The sequence below is a fragment of the Notamacropus eugenii genome, chromosome 5 (assembly GCF_028372415.1).
Source record: "Notamacropus eugenii isolate mMacEug1 chromosome 5, mMacEug1.pri_v2, whole genome shotgun sequence".
In the NCBI taxonomy this organism is placed as follows: Eukaryota; Metazoa; Chordata; class Mammalia; order Diprotodontia; family Macropodidae; genus Notamacropus; species Notamacropus eugenii.
In genome coordinates, this window is record NC_092876.1 from 331,371,081 (window position 1) to 331,395,080 (window position 24,000).

At 38.3% G+C, this 24,000-nt stretch overlaps 1 protein-coding gene and 1 pseudogene across 1 annotated transcript in view; one reads left to right on the plus strand and one right to left on the minus strand.

The window, feature by feature from the left end:
- Positions 1-24,000, plus strand: part of MSL2 (MSL complex subunit 2) — a 113,066-nt gene that overhangs the window by 4,394 nt on the left and 84,672 nt on the right. The gene's annotated exons all lie outside the window — the stretch shown is intronic.
- LOC140507928 (uncharacterized) overlaps positions 15,310-24,000 on the minus strand; it is a 52,486-nt pseudogene continuing 43,795 nt past the window's right edge.

A 24,000-nucleotide genomic window follows, 5' to 3' on the forward strand; every position in this document is an offset into this window, starting at 1 on the left:
ATTGGCCAATAACTTTCCTTCCTGAAAAAAGTACTCTATACTTGATACTGTATTTCCTCTCACCCAATATTTTGTCAACATTTTGCTATCTAGCTTTTGTCCCCATAACTCTGCAGAAACTTCTCTTTCAATTGCCAAATCCAAAGGCTTAAAAAAAAAAAGTTCAGCAATTATCCTAGTAATTGTCTAAGAATCACAGAATCTCCCAGTTGGAAGTGAACTTAATGGCCATCTAGTTCAATCCCAGGTGACTCAAAATCTTTTCTATAATATTCCCAACAAATGGTCATACATCCTTAGTCTAAATACTCATAAGGAGGAACTCATTCCTTCCTGAGATAGTCTCTTCTACTTTGGGAAAGCTTATTAGGAAATTTCTCCTTAAATCAAGTTTCATTTCCCTTCTGCCATATCTAGAACTATCATTTCTTTTTCTGCCCTCTGAAAAAAAGAAATTGCTCTTATACAGGACAGCCTTTTGACGTAATCAAACACTACTAACGTGTCCCTCTAAATCACCTCTTCTCTAGGCTAAACAATTCTCGGTTTATAGCATGGCTTGAGTCTAATCTAGTCACCATCCTGGTCACACTTTTCTGGAAGTCTTTGACTTGTTTGTCTGTGTGTCCTTTCTAAAATAGTTTACTCTGAACTGAGCATTGTACTGACGAGCACTTTGTGGTGGAATTATTAGCTCCCTTTGTTCTGCACGCTGTGTTTCTCAATTCAGTCTATAATAATACTAAATTTTTTGTCTACCTAAATGTCACTGTAATCTCTGAGTCAGTTGACTGTGTGCATACATGGGTCAGAAGTAAGCTCGATTAATAAAAAATAAGATGAAAAAATACTGAGAAAAATATATGATCTTGTACTATTTAAACGGGGCAGCTAAATAACACAGTAGATAGAATGCCAAGACTTATCTTCCTAAGTTCAAATCTGGCCTCAGATAATTACTAGCTGTGTGAACCTGGGCAAGTCACTTAGCCCTGTTTAACTCAGTTTCCTTATCTGTAAAATGAGTTAGAGGAGGAAATGGCAAACCACTCCAGTATCTGCCAAGAAAACCCTAAATGGGGTCATGAAGAGTTAGACACAACTGAAAAAAGACTGAACAGCAGCAATCTATTTAAACAAATAATTAATGAGAAAAAATGGGAAATACACAACAAAAATCACATTAATACCAACTCTAATAATTTTATCTAGGAGTTTAACCATTGTAAATTAATTGTCACAATAAGAAAGCACCTTAGCAAATATCTGTTGTATTATCACATATTCTCATTTACAAATGTGAAAATTAGGCTTACAGAAATTAAATGACTTGTTTGGGGTATCACAGCTAGTGGGTGTCTGAGGCAAGATTCCCCTTTGGGTCCTCCAGACCCCAGGTCCAAAGCTGTATTTATTGTTCCACATAGCTGTCCTCTTTGGCTTACTTGCCACAAAGAGCAAGTCAGCTGCCAAAGGAATTAGGTTAGACTATTAGTTCACCTGTAAAATCCTACAAAAAAGAACCAGAAAAAGAATATTGTACACGGAACTGCCATTCTCCATTATGTACATCTTGTTAAAGTATATAAAACATTCCACTGGTTAATTCCAAAGCTCTTCTGCTTGTCCTCTCTAAACCTACTTTTGTTCTACTTTGTGAACTTGTTGACACACATCATTAATTTTTGTACCACTACTGTTACCTTCCTCTCCTTCATCAAGTTTTTTTCACCCAATGTATTAATATTGTAATAACTGGAATTTATGTAGCCCTTGAAAGTTTGTAAAGTGCTTTACATGTTATCTTATTTGATCTTCACAATAACCCTATGAAATAGGTACAATTTTACTTATAAGGAATCTGCTTCTGAGAAAGGTTAAGTCACTTGCCCAGAGTCACACAGCTAATGAATATCTGAGGGAGACTTTAAACTAAGGTTTTCTTGACTCTAACTCCAATATCCTATCAACTTCTTATCTAGCTGTCACTTCATTATCAATTTAAGCCTTTCTCATCATTTAGCCCCATCCATTTCCTCAAATGTTTTTAACTTTTCTAGGTTTCTCTAGACTCCCATGTTTGTATTTCAGAGGTTCTGCTCAGCACTGATCTTTTCATCAAAATTGCCTGAAGGTCCTCTGTTCCATTAAAGATTAACTTCCTCCGGTGTGATTATACTTAGTCTTGAATATAAATTATTTCTGATTGTAAACATTCATTTTTTTCCTTTTTGAAGTATCAGAAGCTCTTGTGTGATCCTGAAATTCTTTCTCATGGTTCCTCCCATTGGTCCTAATTCTTCTTTACAACATGACTAATGTGATAATATGTTTAATATGAATGTATATGTAGAGCCTACATCAGATTACACGCAGTCTAAGGAGGGGGAGAAAATTTAAAACTCTGAAAAAAGGAGTATCATCTCATAAAACAGAGAGAAGCGGTAGAGGGCAAAATTAGTTTAGAGAAGGCTTGGCATGATATCCAACAAAGGGAAAATCATTCCAGGGGCATTTAAGGATGACAATTAAAGGAGGACAAGAAACAGGAGAAAAATTGAAAATATTTTTTAAAAAAAGTTATCATAACAAACTATTTTCTCCTGTTGAAGAAAAGGAAACCATAACACTTGGTCCCTACTATCACAGTCCCAGATGTGCTTAAAGAGGAGGTAGAATTGGCACTAAGGAGAACAAAGACAGGAAAACCAGATATTTTACACTGAGTACACAAAAAGGAAATCCATGCTGGAAGTGACACAATTGTGGGGGCATTGTGACATATGTACAGAGTATCTGAAAGAGAGGAAGATATCAAAAGACATGGAAAAAATCTTGAACCTTCTTAGTACTGAAAAAGACAACCAAGATAACATCTGTAACTACCTATATATGCTATACTATTCAATAAAAAAAAGAAAGATATAACAACAGAAATAACTTAGTCTGATGACCCTCTCATCATAAACATTAGGCAAAGAACAAAAGAGATATGTGCTTGACAAAGGTCTTCCCCAGTGTGATGAAAGAGATTCAGTGCAGAGTACAAGTTAAAGAGAGACTCTATATAGATGGTAATGTCCTCCCAATGCTTCTGTTAAGGATTACATTATAGTCATTATATTAAATCCCAGAACATATCACTAAATTTCTTGAGAAGGCCAGTTATAATTGGCAACTCTACTTCCTTTTTTCTCACTCTTAACTCTGTACAATCTGCCTCCTGACCTCATTATCCAACTTGCCAACTGGAACTGGCCTCTAACCTGCTGGTGATCAGAACTGAACAAAGCCGGATAGGAACAGGAGAGTCAGGAATCAAAAGTAGTTTAATTTCAGAGTGAAGAAAACAAGTTTGCAAACTGAGGTCCTCCTTAGAAGGAGGATTTATGGCAGCAGAAGGAATTTTAAGCATGAAAATCACAAAAAGGTAGGACCGCAACACAGTCATTCTTGAATAAACTATTTCCACAGTTGGCATTTTTTGGAAAATACAGGCATTCTTGGGTTCTTTGGGAACAGTTTTTAAGTTATTAAAATCTTTGAGGCTTCTGATTGTCCCAAGTTTTTAAGAGTCTGTGAGCCTTGTGATCATTCATTGGGGTACAGAACCAGAGTTAGTGTGCAGTACCTTTGATTCTTTTAGCGATTACAAGCACAAGAATTGTTAGAATGTCAGGAGATGAGATTGATGACTGCTGCAGTATGTCAGCTGTAGCTCCAGTTCTCAGGTCAGGATCCCGTGGGAAACAGGGCAAAATAGTTAAAATTAAAAATCCCAATTCTGAGATTTTGCTGTGGCTGAGATCATCCAGAGGGTGAGCACAAAGGATTGTTGTTATGCCAAGCCCAGGGCACAGCCTTCTTGCTGGGGCTTAATTCTGGAAACAGGGTGTCTCTTAATAGCTTGACAAACTGAAACTGCTCTCTCCAAAGTCACCAGTGATGTCTTACTTACCAAACCTAGTGAACTTTTCTCAGTCCTCATTCTTCTTCACCTCTCTGTACCATTCTGTATTGGTGGTCCCTCTTGTCCCCTTAATGCTCTCTTCTCTCTAAGTTTTTTTGTAACATTCCTCTGCCCTGGTTCTCCTCCTATATGTCTGACCAGTCTTTCTCAGTCTCCTTTGCTGGAATTTCTTCCAGGTCATGCCCACTTAACTATGACTGTCTTGTGCCCTCTTCTTTCTCTCTACAATTTTGCTTAATGATTTGTTCAGCTCTCATGGTTTCAGTTATCATCTTTATGCTGGTGATTTCCAGATCTACTTATCTACTTACCCCTAACCTCTCTCCTGACCTCTATGGGATGATTCCCAGATTTGCTTATCTAGCCTTAACAGCTCTTTTCTAATTTCTATTCTGGCATCTCCAACTAACATTTCAAACTGGATTTCTTATAGACATCTTAAATTCAACATAGCCAAAAGTGAGCTCATTATCTTTTCCCCAAAACCTTCCCCCCTTCCTAATTTTCTTATTATTGTAGAGGGTACTACTATCCTGCCAGTCACTCAGGCTCACAACCTAGATGTCATCTTCAATTCCTCCATTACTGCCTGCTCCCCCCCACCCCATATCCAGTCTTATCTATTGCGGAGTCTTTGGTAATGTCTCTCATAAACTCCCCTTTCTCCTGACACTGCCACTACCAAAACCTTATGCTTCAACTACTGCAGTAGACTTTTGGTTGGTCTCCTTGCCTCAAGTCTCTTCTTATTCCAGTCCATGTGCCACTCAGACATTAGATTGATCTTTCTAAAGCTCAAGTGCAACCATGACACATACAACACCCCTCTCCTCCCCATCACCCAAATCCTAGGATCAAATATACAGTCCTTTGGTATTCAAAGCCCTTCATAACCTACTCCCTCTCTCCCTAGCCCTTCAATTTTCCAGTCTTCTTATACCTTTTCAAACCTCACATTCCACCATATAATCTGACACTTTCCTCCTTGCTATTCCTAGAAGACACTTCCTCTCCTGACTTCAGGTATTTTACTGGCTGTCCTCCATACTCGGAATGCTCTCCCTTCTCTTTTCCACTTACTGACTTCCCTTGTTCCTTCAAGTTTTAGCTAAAATCCCACTTTCTATAGAAAGCCTTTCTTGATTCCCCTTAATAGTAAAGCCTTCGCTCTGAAATTATCTTCAGTTTATCAGGTCCATATCTTGATTGTATCTAATAGTTTGCATATTGTCCCACCCATCCTCCACCCCACTCCCCATCATTAGACTCTGAAATCCCTGAGAACAAGGGCTGTTTTTTCACCTTTCTTTGTATCCCCAGAACTTAGCATAGTGCCTGGTACCTTGTAAACACTTAATAAACACTTGTTGACTGACATGTAACTGACAGTGTAGAGCCTCCTAGAAAAGAACTGTAACCACTTAAAGGAATTTAGGTTGACCTTTCTCAGAAGAAAGATCAAGTTGATAAAGAATGTTGATTGTCCAGATTTCAAAAATTTTTTTTTATTCATTTTGAATTTAAACACAAAAAGAAAAAAAAAGAACATTTCTAGGAACACAGCACAACATAAAAAGAAGATTGAATATAAAACCATGAATTTCCATTTCACAGTTTGTTTTAAAAAAATCCTAAAGAATACTACACAATATTTTCAAAACTACCCTGCTTTTCTGTGCTTCCTTCTAAGTTTTTGTTTTCCGCCATGCAGTTTTTATTTTTTCTCCCTCCCTCTCCACTACCATTAGATACAAATATGTGTATATTTGTAAAACTGTATTAAATAAACTTCTATCAGTTCTTTTGTTGAATAAATTTATTATTTTTTAGTTTTCAACATTCATTTCTATAGGTTTTAAATTTTCTCCACCTTCCTCCCCTTCCCCCTCCTCAAGATGACATGTAATCCAAAATAGGCTCTACATATACATTCTTATTAAACGTATTTTCACATTAATTATGTTGTATAGAAGAATCAGAATGAATGGAAGGAATCATGAGAAAGAAGAACAAAAAAGAGAGCAAATAGTATGTGTCAATCTGCATTCAGTCTCCATATTCCTTTCTCTGGATATAGATGGCATTTTCCATCATGAGTCTTTTGGAATTGTTTTAGATCCTTGCGTTGCTGAGAAGAGCTAAGTCACTCTACACTAAGTCACTACACACTGTGGCTGTTACTGTGTATAATGTTCTCCTGGTTCTGCTCACTTCACTCAGCATCAGTTCATAGAAGTCTTTCCAGATTTTTCTGAGTCATCAATCACATCTCCTGACATTCTAACAATTCCTATGCTTGTCCTGCTCATCATTTCTTATCGCACAATAGTATTCCATGACATTCACATACCACAACTTGTTCAGCCATTCCCCAATTAATGGGCATCCCCTCAATTTGCAGTTCTCAGCCACCCCAAAAAGAGCTGCTATAAATATTTTTGTACATGTGGGTCCTTTTCCCATTTTTATGATCTTTTTGGGATACAGCCCTAGAAGTGATATTGCTGGGTCAAAGGGCATGCACATTTTTGTAGCCCTTTGGGCACAGTTCCAAATTGCTCTTCAGAATGGTTGTATCTGTTCATAACTTCACCAACAATGAATTAGTGTTCCAGTTTTCCCACATCTTCTCCATGTTTTCCACATCTTTTCCTGTTTTGTCATGTTTATTTATCAGTTCTTCCTCTGGATGTGAATAAAATCTTCATAGGTCCTTTGTTGTTAGTTTGAGTATATATAATACTCAAAATGACTTAGTTATTCAGAGTTCTTAGAACAATATTACTCTTACTTTGTACTGTGTTTGCTTGGTTTTGCTCATTTCACTCTTCATTATTTTATGCAAGTCATTCCATGTTTTTCTAAAGTAAACAAACTCATCATTTCTTATAGCATAGTCATATTCCATCACAACCATGTACCATAACTTAGCTATTCTCCAATTGATGGGCATCCCCTCAATTTCCAGTTCTTTGCTATCACAAAGAGAGCTGCTATAAATATTTTAGAACGTATAAATTCTTTTCCTTTTTCCCTCATCACCTTGGGAAACAGGCCTAATAGTGGCATTGCTGGGTCAAAGGATATGTATATAGTTTTACAATTCTTTGGGCATAATTCCAGATTGCTCTCCAAAATGGTTAGATCAGTTTACAATTCCACCAACAGTGAATTAGTGTCCCAGTTTTTCCATATTCCCTTCAACATCAGCTACTTTCCCCTTCTATAACTTTAGTCAATCTGATAAAAGTAAGATGATATCTGAAAATTGTCTTAATTTATGTTTCTCTAACCCATAGTGATTTAGTACATTTTTCATATGACTATATATAGTTTTGATTTATTCATCAATAAACCACCTGTTCATATCTTTTCCTACTTTTTTGTGGGCTGGGTTACTCTTTTCCCTGGGAATGTAACCTTCTCTCTAGCCACTGCTGACCTGTGGCACTGTGGTAGAGATCTCCCAGAAAGTTGCTATTGACTCATTAAGAACTATTTTGAGGGATCCAGTTATTCAATCGTTCTAAATCCAAACCTCTCATTTAGCTCATATTTTTTTATCTTGTCCATAAGAATAGCATGAGTGCCTTTATCAAATGTTTTCTTCTGAAGCGTATGTTATATCTTCAATATTCCCATAATCTACCAGTCTAGTCTTTTGGGGGACTTAGAAGGGGGTGTTGTTCTACTGTGTCAAAAAAAAAAAAAAAAGGCAATGAAATTAGTCTGAGTTGGACTAGATCAGAAGTGTCAAATATGCTGCCCAAAGGTCAGATGTGGCCTACAACACTGCAGAGGGCAGCCCAAACGAGATTAAAATGTAATTAGGAAATAATTAACAAAATAAAAATACAGTAAAGCATAGATAATGTTAATATGTGGTTTTCTGAGTCCATATGAACCCACAGGGCTCCCTCTGTACAGTTTAGTGGACCTTAGTTTCTATTTGAGCTTGATACCTCCAGACTATATCATCTCCAAGGTCTTTTCCAACTCTAATTCCTGTGATCCTATGAATTGTGCACAGATAGACCAAGTCATTCCTCTGCTCTAAACTGTTCAGGGGCGCTCCTTGGACCACTGACTAAAGTTTTAGTCAATCTGTCTTCCATTATCTGGTGCTGTCTCCCTTTCTACCTACACCTCCTAACAAATTCCCTCTTTCCAATGAGATGATGATCTGAGTGCTGATGTGATATAATGGAAAGACTTGGAGTCAGAAAATTTGAATCCCAGTCCTGACTCTATTACTTCCTACCTGTGTCACTTCGGCAAAATTGCTTCACATCTCTGGGCCTCAGTTTCCTCACTATAAAATGTGAGAGTTAGACTAAGTTCCCTTCTTATTCTATATACTTGTTCTCCATGTCCACCATGTGCTTCCCACTTCTTTCTTCATGTCTAGATTGGCTTCCGCCTTCTTGCTTGTTAAATTACTACTCCTTAACCTTTAAGGCTCATCCTAATTTCTTTCCAATCCTTATGTAGCACTTTGCTTTTAACTCCCCAAATCTTAAGCACAATATAAGTATTATTACAATTACTAAGTATTTATCCTTTGTTTTATTATCTTAGAGTTCTTAACTATGTATCATATTTCCTTACTAGATCTCCAACTCCATGAAAGTAGGCATCTTGTTAATCTGACCTAATCTTATCATCTCCCACAGCACCAAGGATATTGCCCTTTGTTGGTAGGTGCTTCACAAGATTATAGATTGAAAGATGGAAGGGAAGGCCTATCATTGAATTCAGCCTTCTCATTAAGTGACTTGTCAAAGTTCATTTAGGCAATAAATAGCAGAACCAGGTTTTAAACTTAGGTCTTCTGACTAAAAAATATAGTCTTCTTCCACACTGTAATGTTGACTCTGCTTTATGTTTGTTGGAGTGAACTGAATCTTGCATGATTTGCCAAAATATATTATGTCACAAACTTGACCTTTACAACCAATACTAATCAACCACAGTGCATCTAAGCATGGGTTATTGGGTTTGATCTTCATTCAGAGTCCTAAAATTTGAATTATTTACTTCCCGATAAAATCAGGAAAAAGAAAAAGAAAACAATAGATATTCAAAAGGAAAAATCAAATAAATGAATGACAGATAATTAATTTATACATGTAACAGACATCCATCAAACAGTTTGAGCAGCCCACATGTAGTATGTATGAATAGATTGGGACTGCCCTATTCTACCTCTCAGGGAGAACGGAGTTTTATCTTTGAGGGGATTGTGAGAACAGTAGTGACTAGGTAATCATTCCTTCTCTCTGCTATCATTAATAAGAGTATTAGGCTTGGAATTATGTCTAGTTCACACCATATGTTTCCTTTATTGAGTTTCAGTATAAAACTCCACAGACTGGGAGAGTAACAGTTTAATCTCAACCAGATTGAGTTGGACAAGCAGGAAGAGAGTAACAGAGAAAGTCATAAAGATGAATTTTCAATAGAATACACAAAAGGTAGGAACTCTCTGACCCCAGAGAGAGATGAAACCTCATTTGGATCAGAGAAAAAAATGATCTTTACAAAAAAAAAAAAGTTTGTTCTTAGTAGGCTCTGAAGATACACAGGCCATGGGAATCAAAGAGCTGCTGGAGAACCACCTATTTCACATGTGGTTATGGTTTCGGAAGCCCCATCCATCTCTTATTCAAAGTCAATGCCTTCTCTCTTGACCACTTCTCCTTTCTGTCCTCCTTCATCAGAAGTCCCTCTGCTAATCAGTAGTTATATCTCTCTCTATCTCTCGTATGTATCATCACAGGGCTATCTTTAGGCATCTGCCATCTGATGATGAGGCTACATATATAGACACAGATGTATAAACATACATACACAGGCACGTGTATAGAGATACACACATGTGCCTCTAGTCAATGTCTATGCTACTACTTAGTTCTGTTGATCTCACTTTGAATCACTTCATATTTCCTTATATTTTTCATAGACATAGGGACTGGATCTGTGATTCCTTGTTATGTGTTGGTACATTCCCTCTGCTAATGTAAGTGAGCACCTTTACTGCAAGTTATAGGCCTGAGGTTAAATGACTGACCCAGGGTCATATATCCAGTCTGTATTAGACATAGGACTGAAGAATCCATGTTTTCCTGACTTTGAGACTCTATCACTCAATACTTCCTCACATTATATTTTTCATATTTATCTTTTTTTTTTACAACATTACAGTGACACTCTACAGTCAATCAAACTGTCGTCCAGATGGATTGTTTCAATTTTTTTGTCATTACAGAGAAGCTATGAATATTTTTGTTGAAGGGTGCTTTTTTCCACTATAATATCTTTAGGATAAATTCCTAGCAATGAGATTGCTAATTAAAGGGTATAGCTATTAATAGTAACTATATTTGGTAGGCAGCTAGGTGGCACAACGGATAGAACACCATGCCTGGAGATAAGAAAGACCTGAGCTCCACTAGGACCTTACACACTAGTTGTGTGACCCTGGGCAAGTCACTTAACCCTGTTTGCCTCAGTTACCAGACACAGTAGGTCCTGGGGATGCAGAGACCTAGTCCCTGCTTTCAAAATGAGTTGGAGAAGGAAATGGCAAACCATTCCCATGTCTTTGCCAAGAAAATCCCAAATGAGGTCATGACTGATATGACTTAACAACAACAATTATTTGGCAACTATTAATGAACATTGAGTTTACATAGCTGTCACTACCACCAACAATGTAATAGAGAAACTTTTCTCCCCAAATCCTCCCTTCTCCCCGTCATTGTATTTTATCATTTTTTTCCCGCAGTATAGTAGGGAATATATCTTAAGATGGTGAATTTATATGATCATTAAAGAGTGTGAACATCTCTTCATGTGGTTATTAACCTTGCTTCAGAGGATGAAAAGGGAGAGAAATTCTATGAAGAACTCAACAAGAACCTCAAACTTAAATTAACATATAATTTGAGCTTTGGTGACTCTAATGCAAAAGGGTAGAAAAGAGAAGAGGATGGCAAAAACATGTTATAAAATATGTTTCAATCTCAAGAAATAAGAGCAGTCCAAGGCTTGTAGAGCACACAGAAGCTTCACATTTATACATAGGGTCATGGTTGTACAGCTGGGAGGGATGTCAGAGGCCATCTAGTACAATGCTGTAATTTTACAGATGAGGAAACTGAGACCTAAAGAGGTTAAGTAACCTGCCAAAGTCACATAGGAAGTAAGATTCTCTGGGGAGATTTGAAATCAGGTCCTCTAACTCTAGTGTCAATGTTTCTTTCCAGTGTGCAATCCTGCCTCCATATTTCACTTCCTTTTCTGTTGTCTGTAATCACTTCTTTTCTTCAATCCAACAAATATGTATTAAGTATCTACTAAATACAAGGCAACTAAGTGGACCAATAGATAGAGTGCCAGACTTGGAGTCAGAAAGACCTGAATTCAAACCTGGCCTCAGATACTTCTTGCTATGTGGCCCTCTACAAGTCACTTAATCCTGTTTGCCTCAATTTCCTCATCTATAAAATGAGCTGGAGAAGGAAATGGCAAACCATTTCAATATCTTTGCCAAGAAACCCCCAAATGGGGTCACAAAGAGTCAGATACAGCTACAACAACCCAGCAACTACCAACGCAAAAAAGATATAAGGCAGAGAAGTGCCATAATGAATACAGAGCTGACCTTTAATTGTGTAAGACTCAAGGTTCATACCCAGGCTCTGACACATACTAGATGTGTGACCCTGGGAAAATTGCTTAACATCTTAATGTCCCTTAGGCAACTCTCTAAAATGAAGTTTCAGAACAAGTATAGATCTATATGGATAAAATTGTAGGTCTGATAAAAGAGAAATATGCAACACACTGATGTAGGCACTGAGGTTATAAATCCTAGATTAATGAATCAATCAACAAGCATTTTTTTCAAATTTATTAATTTATTTGTTTTCAGGTTTCAACAATCACTTGTATAAGTTCCAAATGTTCTTCCCCTCCTTCTTCCCTTCCTCCCCAAGATGAGCTTTACATATCCATTCCCATTAAACACATTTTCACATTAATCATGTTACATAGAAGAATTAAAAGGAACGGGAAAAACCATGACAAAAACAAAACAAAACACAGCAAAAGAGGAAATAGTGTGCTTCGTTCTGTGTTCTGACTCCATTGTTCTTTCCCTGGGTGTGGATGGCATTTTTCATCATGAGTCCTTTGGGAATGTTTTAAGTCCTTGCATTGCGGTGAAGGGCTAAGTCTATCAGAACAGTCCTCACACACTGTGGCTGTTACTGTGTATACTGTTCCCCTGGCTCTGCTAACTTCACTCAGTATCAGTTCATCTAAGTCTTTCCAGGTTTTTCTGAAGTTTGTCTGTTCGTCCAGCCCTCCCTCACTGAAAACAAAGTCAAGTGAAAATCATGTCACCATTTCTCTGATGGCATGGTCTTCTTCGGCAACGAACACAACACAAACACAACAATTCCATCACATTGATATACCACAACTTGTTAAGCCTTTCTCCAATTCATGGGCATATCCTCAATTTGCAGTTCTTGGCCACCACAAAAAGAGCTGCTATAAATATTTTTGTACATGTGGGTCCTTTTCCCATTTTTATGATCCCTTGGGATACAGTCTTAGAGTTGGTCAAAGGGTCAACAAGCATTTATGAAGCATCTTTTATTTTTCTAGACACACTAGATCCTGGGGATTCAGAGAAAAAAATTAAAACAGTCCTTGCCCTCGAAAAGCCTTCGTTATAGTGGAAGAAACAACATGTGTACATATTTTTAATATTTTGGAATGTCATATACCTTGTAATGACTGTTTAATTTGATGATGAAAACTTGCTTTGAGAAATGAATCAGAAGTTATTGGTCATGGTCAGTACCAAATAATTTCATAAAAACAATTAAATTGATTATATTTTAACAGACAGGAAATGACTCATTACTGCCACAGAAATCATTTGTGAATCACTTGTCTCTGGACAGTCACATTATTCACTTATTAGAAGAAAGATAAAAACTAATACAGTGCTAGAAGCAAGAATAGAAATGATAAAAAGATGAGCTGAGAGAAAAAGATGATTGATTTCATCAGTGAAAGGAATATCCACATCTATGAAATTGCAGGCTCCTTTGAGTAATCCTAGTCTGTCGTGACTCTTTCAAAAATCATCTGTGTATAGCCTTTGAGCATTTATCTATTGTAGACTTTGTATTACCATTATAGAAATATATTGATTTCTTATAGATTCTAGATATCAGACTTTTGTCATATATTTTCTGCAAATCGTTCCCCTATTTCTTCCGGTTTTATTTAAGAAGTGCTGTTTTGTTTTTTTTTTAATTCTTTTTTTCTTTAAAAAAAAATCACATCTTTTGATTTTGTCTCCAATAACTTCTTCCATTTGTTTGACTGATAAAAATATTCCTCCTTGCTGCATGTGGGACAGTTTTATTTCTCTCCCAGCTTAAAAAACACCCCCATATTTAGGTAATTGATATAGTTTGAATTTATTGTTGTAAATGATAAGAACCCTAGATCTAAAAATCACATTTATCTTGGAATTATCCAATTTTTCTAATAGTTTTTTTAAAAATTAAATACAATTTGATTCTTCCATTTTTCTTTTTTTCTGAGATGGTTGGTTGATTGGTTGTTATCCTTCATTCTCAAAAAGGACCAAAATGACCTCAATAAGGCAGAGTCAAGCGGCTGAGCAGACCTGTATGAGCTTGGAATACTCTGTCACAGGTCAGACACAAATAGTCCATATGAACATTTGGGATGGATTCTCTAAATTTGCACAGCTCACCTTTCTTTTGCGCTATTGCAATTCTGCTTTGCTCCCAGAGCACAGCACCTTCTATGATGAGGGCATACCATGCTGGGAAGTTGTTTGCCAGCATCTCCCATGTCCAAAGTTCTTTAAAAAGTTCCAAAGTTCTTTAAAAAGACCTTGAGAGTGTCCTTGTATCACTTCTTGTGACTACCCTATGAGTGTCTTCCTTGTATGAATTGTCTGTGAAACAGTCTTTTAGGGAAGCATTCACACATTCAAACAACGCGGCCAATCCATCAGAGTTGTGCTCTCTGCAGTAGAGTTTGAATGGTTGGTAGTTTTGTTTCAGAAAGGACCTTACTATCTGTTACTTATCTTGCCAGGTGATCTTCAGAGTCTTCCTAAGAATTCAAATGGAAGTGCTTCAGCTTCCTGGCACGGCACTACGGTAGACTGTCCAGGTTTTACAGGCATACAGCAATGAGGTCAGCACAATGGCTATGTAAACCTTCAGTTTGGTAGTCGGTCTAATACCTCTTCTTTCCCACACTTTCCTTTACATCCTCCCAAACACTGAGCTATATCTGACAATGCATGAGTCAACCTCATTATCAGTGTGTATATCCTGGGAAAGTATACTGTCAAGGTAAGTGAATTTATCCACAGTATTCAAAACTCCTCCATTTGCTCTAACCTATGGTTCCACATATGGATGATGTGGTGCTGGCTGTTGGAGCACCTGTGTTTCCTTGGTGTTAATTGTTAGGCCAAAATTAGCACAAGCAGCAGAGAAACAATCCATACTTTGTTGCATCTCAACTTTACAGGTTTCATGGAGTGCACAATCATCTGCAAACAAAAAATCAGATACCAACTCTCCCTCTTGGCTTGTAGTCATTTCAAGTTAATTAATTTACCATCAGTGTGGTAGCTGACCTTGATACAGTGTTTGTCCTCATTGAAAGCATCTGACAATGTTGCTGAAAACATCATGCTAAAAAGCATGAGAGCAAGCACACAGCCTTGTTTTATTCCAAACACCATCTTCTTATGTATATTAGGTTCTTCTTCGTTTCTTATTTTGTTTAATTGCTCTGTTTTTGCCATAACAGTAGTTTTTGTAATTAAACTTATCCCTTCCACATCTCAATTTTCCCCATCACAATTTCAGTATATTACAGATGGGCATAAGAAATTAAATGGGAATTTTGGGGGGAGTCTTGTGGAAGCTGCAGGTGACACAGAAAAAGTTCAGAAACTCAGAAATTCATAAAATATATGTAATGTATTACATAATATCAACATGCTTTATCCTTTAGTACCACAAATATACCCAAAGTTTTCAGTAAAGGTACTCTAAATACCTCAGAGATGGAAAAGAAAAAATTCAGAAATTTAGACTTCTCTGGTATGCAGGCAGGGCCAAAAAGTTTTACATGGATTTTCCAGTTCATGGGGGCATCGTGCTTCTAACTGCCCTGGTGTGGAAGGGATAACTATTGCTTTGTAATACACTTGGAAACCTGATAGGGTGAGTCTTTCCTTTTCTTTTCTCATTTGCGTAGTTCTTAACAGTCTTGTCTGTCTTCTTCTCTTTTTTCCTTCTGTAATATTTACTTTGCATCTTGTACTTAGGAAAAAGTCAACTAAAAAAAAGCCCTCCCCACCTACTCCTACTGAGCTGGTATCAATAGCGTCTGTTCATCTTCTTAAACTTTTCATGATGATAATCATCTGTCTTTTCCTTGGTGGGTTGGGTGGGGAGGGAGCTTGCGATTTGGAGGAGATCTCTCAGGTTCTGGTTTCTCTGTGTCTCCCACCCTGAGGGGCTGGGTTTTCTGTTCTTTATGACTGAATTGAGGCATTGAGCTCCTCATGACAAGATTGGTTGTGTTGCACATAGCTCACAGCCAGGTTGGTTGGAACAAAAGAGGTTTCACTGTCTTTCTTTATGTTCTGTTGCTCAGACAGTAGTCATGCCTTGGCACCTTCTGTTGAAATATTTTTTATTTTTCCATCAATGCCCAGGTTCATTTCAGGGATGCCATTCAGCATCTGGTTGGACAACATCTCTTCTGTTTTCTTAGCTGAGGAGACTGGGATGCTCTTGAGGAGCTCATAAAGTCTCCAGCATTCTTCAGCTTCACCTTCAGCTTTTCATTTTCCACAATTTTTTTTTTCTCTTCTGTAGCTCAGTCTCAGTGTGTTTCATCATGTCAGCATCTTTATCCCTTCAGCTGGTTTCTGCTGAAAATGATGCTCCTAAGTTGAGGTCCTCCTCTTCATTAATCCTGTTCTTGTTTCTCTATTTTACCTATTTTTTTGGTCTATTTTTCCTAATGAATTTTGTTTTGTGCTTTTTCCATTAAGTTCTCTCCATATGACTATAAAATCTAGTTGATTTAAACTTGATATATATACAAATATATATACTTGATATATATATACAAATATATACTTGATATATATACATATATATACAAATAATTGATACTCTATTCAGTTAAGAATTTTTTTATCAATCATATTCTGATCTTAAGGTGTTATGGTCTTCCACTATTATGGATATGTTACCTGTTTTTTAATGTAGAACATAATATTTTTCCTAGTAAAATTTTGCTAGTGAAAAAAGTATTATTAGGTTCATATAAATTGAAAATTCTTATGTCCTTATTTTGAATTTCACCATTATTTTGGGCCCTTCTGGCGTAGATTGAATGTCAATGGTAACTGTTTCTCTTTGGAACCACTACCCTAAGGGTCTTCCCCTCCCAGCTTGATTGTTTTGTTTTGTTTTTAATTAAAGGGGCCAATCCTTAACTCATTTCTTAAAGAGGCAAGGCCTATTCCTTGAATGGGCATTACATCACTTTAAGTGAGTACCTGAAAAGGCCTTAACCTAAAAGGGCAAGGGTTTCTCATTGCATCCTGGGCCATCTCCAGTCATCCTGATGAATATCTGGTCATTGGATACAGATGACTCAGGAGGAGAAAGTGAGGCTGATGACCTTGCCCAGCCCTCCCTCACTCAAATCAAAGTCAGCTGCAAGTTATCATCATTTCCCTGATGTCATGGTCCTCTTCGAAAATGAAGGACAAACACAACAACAAGAATCTTACCATAATATAATGTCCTTGTTTATCTTTTTTAAAGGCTTTCTGGTTTGAATTGTGCCTTGTCTATCCTCAGAAATAGTCTTGCTTTTTTTAGTGGGCAATTATGTAGGAAAATTTTTCGAAACTTTCAGTTTTAAATGTATTTACTGTATATGTGCTGAGAGATTCTATTTTGTAATCCATCTTATTATTTTTGAAACTCTTTCTTGAAAAATTCAGTCCATTTGTATTTTGTAAATGACAAAATGACTAGAGGACAAAGGGGAAACCTGGTCTTCGGTGATAGATTTATTTTCTTTCCTTTTAAAAAAATGATGCATCTTGTTTTAACTTCCAAAGTGGAATATAAACTTTGGAATAAACAACCCAAAACAAAAGGAAGAAATTACAAAAAAACAAACCCTCCTCCTTACTAAACTAAATAATAACAAAAGTGATTTAAATAATTACACGTGAGTTATAGATGTATGTTATTTGACGGTTTTTAAAAGAAACAAGAACTCTATTTTAGATCACAAGGTGATCAAGAAAGTTGTTCTGTATACTTTATGTGAATTTTGTGTCTGTTTAATGCCTTTATTTATCTAGCTATAGCTAGTATGTGTGTTGTTCTTTGGGTTCTATTTTCTTTACTCTGCATCATTTCAAGTAAGTCTTGCTATATCTCTTGAATTCTTCAAATGTTTGTTTTGTAGCACAGAAGTATCCCATGACATCTACTTGCTAAAATTTATTTTAAAATTCCCCAGTTGGGAATATAGTTTGTTTCAATTTGTTGTTGCTATTACAAAGAGTGCTACTAGGAATATTTTTGTATAGATAGTTCTTTTGTTTTGGTCAATATTGTTCTTAGGATATAAATTTAATAGTAAGGCCTTTGTTTTCATAACTTTTATCATATCAATCTGTACTATTTTCCCAAAAGAACAAATAATTCATGACTCTACTAGAATTTTGTTAGCATGCCATTTTTCTACAGCTGAGTCAACATTGAATTTTATTGTTTTTTATTATCTCTGCCCATTTGATGGATGTGTCCTATATATGATATCCATATTGTACTACACATCTAGTACCTTTCCTGGGAGAAACTCTGTTACTTTTTTAGGAGATGCTAGATATGAATTATACCTAAGCTTTGTTTTAAAGATTTTCGTGTAATTACTTTGGGATGTGGTCAATGAGTCCAAGCAAGAAATTACTGGCCACCCTTCACTGATATTACGCTATCCCGAGATGAATCTGGGTCCACTCAAGGCCAGAGTAGGGCCCCTTCTGGGAGACAGTTACATATACATTTTGCCTATGCCCATAAAATATGTCTCCTCTGGCTAGACTATTTCATTCTGGTCTTTGACCTCCATGTGTAGCATAGTGCTTGACACATAGTAGGTATTTAATAAGTGCTTCCTGACTGATACTGCTGAAGCCCACAAACAGCTAAGAAAATCTTCATTTCTCACAAACACCTTCACTGGCCTTCTAACTTAGTATACAACCTCTTGTGGTTGTCTTCAACCTTCCCAGGGACAGGCCAAGTCTAAGACTGTTCCATCACATTGCAACTGGACTTCATTACTCTTTAGATCTCTGTAGCAAATATTTTTTCCTTCCTTCCAAGATTTTGCTATGAATCTTTCCTGGAAGTTGTTTGACAGGTTAGCTTGTATCTCAGGGTATCTGTCACCCACATCCCTCCCTTTAATTTTTGTTGTTCGGCCATTTTAAAGTTGTGTCTGACTCTTCGTGACCCCACTTGAGATTTTCTTGGCAAAGGTACTGGAGTGATTTGCCATTTCTTTATTCAGTCCTCATTTGAGGAAACTGAGGCAAACAGAGTTAAGTGACTTACTCAGGGTCACATAGCTAGTGTCTGAGGTCAGATTTGAACTCAGGTCTCCCTGACTCCATTTCTTGGCTTCCTTGACTCCCTTCAAGACTTAGCTCAAGTCCCACCTTCTGTAAGAAGCATTTTCTGGTTCCCTTCTATACCTTCATCACTAAAGCTTTCCCTCTGACTTACATTCCCTCCCATTTACATTGTCTATAATACATAATTGTTGATACATTTTCCTCATTAGAATGTGAATTTCCCAAGGGCAGAAACTATTTTTGCCTCTCTTTGATTCTCTAGCACTTAGTGTGCCTGGTACACAGAAAGTGCTTAATAAGTGCTTTTTGACTGACTAATTAGGGCTTATATGAATGAATAATATTTAGTTTCTGTAGAGCTAAAATCTAGACCTTGCTACATAGATGACTCTGCCACAGAGTTTATACAACTTTTGAGGCCTCCTAATGTTACATATTAAATTATATTTAGAGAGATCAAACTTTTGTGTAATTAACAAATGACAAAGATTTGTTGTTAAGGGAAATGGGTCTAGACTCATCTGTCTTTTACAATTGTTTTCCACTTTAGCTCCTGTGATTTGCATAGAATATGAATGGTATGAGGATGGAAGAGGTAGAAATTGAAAGCAATCTGTCTGACCCAACTTTCCTTCGCTCCTTCGTGATTTGTTGAAGTAGGACCTTAAAAATATTGGACTGAGTCAAGGGATATGATTAAAAATTAAGAGACTTCTGACCACAACTCAGTGGATAATTAGAGAAAGGGTGTCAGAGAAGCCAGCTGAAGAGGAGAATCAGTTTAAAGAATAGATTTAGTCCAAACCTAAGGGCTTCTGCCGACCTTTGTCATTCAAGAGCTCTGGTCTCTTCACTGCAAAGGAGAGACTTACCAACTATTGCATCTTAGCGGCAGGTACCCGAGTGCAGGAGATGACTCAGAAATCTGAATAGCTGAAGGCCAGTGAGGAAAGGAGCAGCAATGTCCAGGGGTAAGAGATACGGAGGTACTACAGCCCCAAAGGTGTGAATTATCCCAGCCTGAGTGTAGCTCTGCTGCACATATCCGTATGTGTTCTCCCTTTGTGCCTGTGCCTGAACATATGAACTGCCTACAGGTAGATGTTTCTTCCTATATGTCCATGCATGTATGTGAAATCAAGTCAACAGGCATTTATTAAGTACCCACTATGTGCAAGGTACCATGTGAAGCACCAGGGATACAAAGCAAAAACAGTCCCTACCCTCAAGGGGGAGAAGACGGATAAACAACTATGAGCAAACAAGATACAGACCAGATAAACTGGAGATAATAAACCGGGAAGGTGTTAACGGGAATGGAGGTCAAGGAAGGCTTTTTGCAGACAGTGAGACTTAAGTAAGTCAAGATGTGGAGCATTCCAGGCGTGGGGGACAGAGGGTCCCCCTACTGCTTCCCCCAAATGAGAAAATGATCATCGTTGGAAAATGGAGTATCTCATGTGTAGAACAGTAAGGAGGCCAGTGTCACAAGATGTCAGAGTATGTAGAGTGTAAGAATACTAGATGGATAGGAAGGGGTCAAATGATAAAGGGCTTTAAAAGTCAAACAGAATTTTATATTTGATCCTGGAAATAAAAAGGAGCTGCTGGAGTTTATTGAATAAAGGAGTGACATGGTCAGATAAAGATCAGTTTGACAGCTGAATGGAAGATGGCTTAGAGTGAAGAGAAACTTGAGGCAGGGAGACCAACTCACAAGCTATGGCAATAGTTCAGGAGAGAGGTTCTGAGGGCTTGCATTTGGGTGATGGAAGAGTCAGAGAAGAGAAGAGGAGGTAAGAGAAAAAGGGGTAAAGAAGACACGGCTGAAAGCAGCTGCTAACCTTGCCTGATCCTAGAGCTATAAATTGCCTGAGGGTTAATGAAACCAGTTTAAAAAAGAATGTTGAATACAGACCTCAGAAGGCTCTACCTGACTGATCCCAGTTGACCTCAAGATTGGAGCAGGTCCAGACTGGTTTCCTGGTTGCTGCTCTCAGAACCCAAGCCTGCAGATGGGATCCGATGTCACCTCTCCCCATGTCCCTAACCCTCCCTCCGACTTCTCTAGGGACTTTTGGTTGTTATGTAAAACAGCTTATGAAACAGCTTCTCAAGGCTGTACCCTCCTTGAGACTCTTTCCTTGTGGAAATGTATTAATCTTGTTCCTCCTCTGGCCCTCTTGGGCATCTCCTGGGGTAGGAGGTGGCCCCCTGATTACGATTCCTTTGCCTTGGTTTTGGCAGTCTTTTTCATTTCAGGTTGACAGCCCCTATGTTGTGAGACTAGGTGTCTGGGAGAATAGAATGGTGGTACCTTTGACAGCAAAGGGAAAGTTAGGGTAGAGGCAGAGTTTGGGAGGAAAAACATCTTTTGCCTATGTCTCTGTTCCACTCATAAGAATTACAGCCTGGTTCAGGCCCTAGTATCATCTTACCTGGATTATTGTCCACCCAGTCTGGGGTCTCTCCCATCTTCTTTATATCTCCCATAGAGCTTTCATATTTTTTCCTTGCTCAAATATCTTTACTTTCTAGGATAACATAAAAATTCCTCAGCCAAACAATCTGGTCCCTGTATATCTTTCCCACCTTATTTCACTTAACTTCCTTTTATGAGCTGCATGTTACAATGAGGCCAGATTGCTGACTCTTTCTTCCCTGATCTCAGCATTCCACCTCCTGCTTCCTGCCTTTGTGCATTTGTTCAGTCTGCCTCCTCCCCCCATACCTGAAATTCACTTCCACTTCAAACTCTGATTCCCGTAGGTGTGTTAGATTTTTTTCTTCTCAAATTGCCTTATATTTATTTATCTATGAACATGTACTGTTTCTTCTATTCAAATGTAAGCTCCTTCAGGTTAAGGACTTTCATTTTTGTCTTTGCACTTTTAGCACTTTTCATAGTATTCTGTACCTAATAAGTGCTTGATAAACATTAATTGAATTAAATGAAAATGGGTAAATGTTAGTCTGTAATGTTTCAAATCAAATGTTTCTCCTAAGCATTTATTTTTAAGCAGTCCAAATGGAGACTTTCTCAGACCACTGCCATGTCAAGAACTTGGAGTAACAAACATGATTAAGCAGCTTTTATTCATTCTTCAGATTTACCTGGGAGATTATATCTGGTTCAGTACCTAAGTGTGAAATGTTACAGCAGGACAGATAGAATTTTTTCAATCTCTCTCTACCTCTTTTCCTCCCTCACTCCTCCTCTCTTCCTCCCTCTCTTTCCCTGTCTCTCTTCCCTCCACTTTACTCATTCCATTTTCACTCTCTCTCTCCCCCTCCTTCCTTCTCTCTCTCTCTCTGTCTCTGTAAACACTTAAGTGAGAAGGCAGTTTTAAGCCTTATTCCGTATACTTTACATTCAGAATTCAGGACACTAGAAATGCACAAAATATTTCCATGGCTGACCAGAGTGTCAATATTGCATTAATTAGCAACTCCCACTTACAAATGTGATCTGGCAGAAGTAGCCTATTAAGTCATTAACACCTTACTATGAGGATTAGTCATATTAACCTAAGAAGACCTAAGCGGTATGGGACACAAAAGTCTGGCTTTGATGGAAGGAGCTGAGAAAGGCCCAGAGTGTTCGGTATCACAGTGGGCAACTCTGAACTGCAGGAAGACACTGGTTAGTTGGTTTAGGGGGAGGGCCACTTAAAGGAAGGAAAAGGCAGCCCAAAAGGGATTGGAAGGATGCTGATACACACAATTTATTTTATAGTTGAGCCAAAGGGTCAGGTGGACTCCTCTTTCTCCAGATTGCAAACTGGACTTTTGTTCTGGGAACAAGATGGTAGAATCCAATTCTAGTGTTTCCTAGAAAAAACAAACAGTGTCCCAGAAGTTTAATAGCCTTAGATTTCCTGGTTGTAGGACTAAAGCCTAGTCTGTCTCTGCTGGACCAAGTAAAGGGAGGCAGAAAATTTAGTTAAAAGTACAAAGTTCAATAGCTCCTGTGGGCATAAAAGAACTGCAAACTAAGGATCAATGATACAGAAGATAACAAAAATAGAGCATTTCTATCCTCAAAGCCAGTGGGATGTTTGTTTTAAAATGACAATGTTAGTCTTCATCTAGTAAGATGATGCTCCAATCCTGCTGTCTGTGGAGCAGGCACTTTGGGATTCTCTTTTAATAACAACAGTGATAGGTTATCCATTGTCATGTATAAAAGGTTCAAAAGTCATAGTTTCTAGGTAATTAATTATTTTATTAATTATGCTAGCAATAATTAATAAAAAGGTCACTAGTTCAGTTTTTAAAAAATCTCTTTAGGGGGGCGGAGCCAAGATGGCGGAGTAGAAAGACACACATACACATAGCTCCGAACCCACAACCCATAGAACATCTGTAAATAGCAACTCACTGCGAATTCTGCAGCACCAGAGACCACAGAACATTGGAGCGAAGGAGATTTCTGTTCCAGAGGGACCTGCAAACCTCTCGCAAAAGGAACTTTGCACTGCGGACTGGGAGCCAAGGACTGGGAGCCAAGCACAGCCCTGCCGTGGCCGCGGGGCACCAAGAGGAACAGATCCGAGCTGGCTTCAGGGACGGGATCTCCAGCGGCCGTGCGGGTCCCTCCACCCACGGGTGACAGGGGTCGGTGAGAGGGTCTCTTTGGCGGGTCGAGAGAGGAGTGGGGTGCCCCCATAACTCAGGCCCCCTTGGGAGGCAGCAGCAGAGGTGGGAGCAGACCAGGGCTCCCCAAGCAGGAAGGAGCCTGGATCCATTGTTGAAGGTCTCTGCATAATCCCCCTGAGGGAACTGAGCCCGTGAGGTGGCCCTGCCCCCACCTGAGCACCTGAACTTAATCTCACACTGAATAGCAGCCCTGCCCCCGCCAAAAGCCCTGAGGCTAGGAAGCAGCATTTGAATCTCAGACCCAAAGCGCTGGCTGGAAGGATCCAGAGGCAAAGTAGGTGTGAAGAGAATATTCAGAAGTCAAGTCACTGGCTGGGAAAATGCCCAGAAAAGGGAAAAGAAATAAGACTATAGAAGGTTACTTTCTTGGTGAACAGGCATTTCCTCCCTTCCTTTCTGATGAGGAAGAACAATGCTTACCATCAGGCAAAGACACAGAAGTCAAGGCTTCTATATCCCAGCCCACTCAATGGGCTCAGGCCATGGAAGAGCTCAAAAAGGATTTTGAAAATCAAGTTAGAGAGGTGGAGGAAAAGCTGGGAAGAGAAATGAGAGACATGCAGTCAAAGCATGAACAACAGGTCAGCACCCTGCTAAAGGAGACCCCAAA